Genomic DNA, 2,524 nt, shown 5'->3' with positions numbered 1-2,524 from the left:
AATGCGGCTTGCATTGCTCAGCTCAAAGATGGTTATATCAAAGGGGATAGGACAAAACATATTTTGCCTAAGTTCTTCTTTACCCACGATTTGCAAAAGACCTGAGAGGTCAAAGTGATCCAAGTACGGTCTAGTGATAACTCGGTCGATTTATTTACTAAGGCACTTTTGACCTGTACATTCAGGAAGCTCACGCATCAGATTGGGATGCGTAGGCTGAAAGACCTCCACTGAGGTTCTCATCAGGGGGAGTAGTACGTGTTGTACTCTTTTTCCTTCATCATGTTTTTGTCCCACTGGGTTTTTCGTGATAAGGTTTTAATGAGGCAACATTAAGCGTATTACAATCCATGTATGGTTATGGCATCCAAGGGGGAGTGTTATAAATCAATTGATGGATGTCCATAACCGGCCCGGTCCATAAACCGGCCCATCTGTAGGAGAGAGAGTCGGTCTATTGAGGAGAGAGAGAGCCGGCCACATACATGTTTTCCTTTTCCTTGTATGATTAGGAATTTCTTTTCTTTGTAATCTTTCCATATTATGTATTAGTAGTTTTTCCTAAATCCTAGTTGATTTAGGTTTTGGATAATTTCTCTTTTACTTATCTTGTAATCCCCTATATAAAGTGAACAATTCATTAATAATAGATAGAAACATTCAGCTCTAAATCTATTGTTTCACAACACTATGTAGTTTTTGGTAACACATTTTTTTTAACGATGATTTATTATGTTTTTACAATTATGATATGAGAAAGATTATATAGACGATTCGACAACCGACAATACTACATGTCTTATGAAGATCTACGCCTAACTACATCACCTGAGCCGTTCTATGAAGATCCACGTCTGACCAGATTTACTTGCATCATGTTGAAGATCCCTTGTAAGTCTTTCTTCCGTAGTCTGCATAATTGTTTAATAAATCGCTATCTCCGAGACTTGAAACATGGATTTCCTATAATCTGCATATTCTGAGATTCGAACTTCAGACTTGGATGTAGAAGCCTTTAAACCTTATCCAATATGCTATAGTTGCTTGCACGGTAACACATTTTTATAATACTCATTCTTAAAGATATGCTCTAAAGTCTTTATGTATTCTTTCACTTAATACAATTTAATTTAAAAGTATCAGTTTTGTAAGAATACATAAAGACTTTAGATTAATTTATAATCTTCTATTGCTTTTATTATTCTCGTTGGAATCCATGCTTTGGCCATTCCATCGGAGAGAGAGGTCGGAGACTCAAAACTTTTTGGTGAACTCACCTTTTCCCTCAGAGAGAAGACTGGTCGTGACTTCCAACGTCTTTGATTCTATCACGAGGGATATGTAATGGAAGAACTAGGTTTAACATCAAAATAATGGAGAGCAAATCATGAGAGTTAAGGTTAAAAATGATTTTCCATATTTTAGTTGTTGCCATAGATTGTGCATATTTACCAAGATTGTGTTTTGAAATTTTAAACTTAACTAACATTTAAAAAGAATATATTCCATTAACTATAATTAATTTTTGATTTATTTTTTAAAAATTAGTTAATATCAGTGGCACAAGTTGGTAAATACTAAGAAAAATTAAGGGTGAAGTCAAAGTTATACTTCAACTTTAATAAGTAGATAAGGTGGATGTGAGGGATTAGCTATCGTAAGGTTGAAGTACAGATAACCAGAAGGATATAAGTAAATCGATTTCATATTGTCCCACTTACAAGTACAACACATTAACAACTAAGAACAGTAATGTTCTATGCTATATATGGATTAGCTGTTAATGCGTTGTAACTTGTTGCTATTTTGCAGGTTAAACAGAGTTATTTGGTAAGAACAACTTTGAGAGATTTGCTTTGATAGTTGTTTCCTAGGCAAGTCTCTTGAACTTTCGTGCATTACAAATTGCTCTGATAGTTGCTTTCTATGCAAGTCTCTTGAGTTTTGTGTATAACAAGTTTAAACCCCGTGAAAATGTAAGATTTCGAGAACGAAGAAACATTACATGTTTGTGTAAACAATGTCTTTTGTTATGTGATGTTAGGAGTTTTCAAGGCTCCTAAGACAAATGTTGTAGTATAGTGATTGTCGAACCAGTTCTGAGAGATATCAAAGCACTGAGAATGCAAGTACTCACTTAATCTAAGTGCAACCAATGATTTAGATGAGTTTTAAGCTATGACTAAAACTAATAAGCAATAACAGAATGATACTTTCTTGACTAAGGGAAAAGAGAACTCATGGGCATAGGGATTAGACCTTGGGTGATCAAGTTTTGAACTAAGGATGACAAATGATTAATCAAACTATCTACCTTAAGCCTAGACACAATTCTAAGCAAGCTCTATGTCTAGATGAATGCTCATTTGCTAACATATCTCAAACATCAAATGTCTTTGGTTGAATAATATGAAAGCAATCATTACAAATAAGTCTATTAGCTATTTTAGCACCTTTAACAACAAATGTCTTTGGCAGAGTATTCTAAAAGCCTAGGAGAATTGTCTCAGGCATTTCATCAAAC

This window comes from Brassica oleracea, chromosome C5 (assembly GCF_000695525.1).
Source record: "Brassica oleracea var. oleracea cultivar TO1000 chromosome C5, BOL, whole genome shotgun sequence".
NCBI lineage: Eukaryota > Viridiplantae > Streptophyta > Magnoliopsida > Brassicales > Brassicaceae > Brassica > Brassica oleracea.
Note: the sequence above shows the minus strand (reverse complement) of the source record.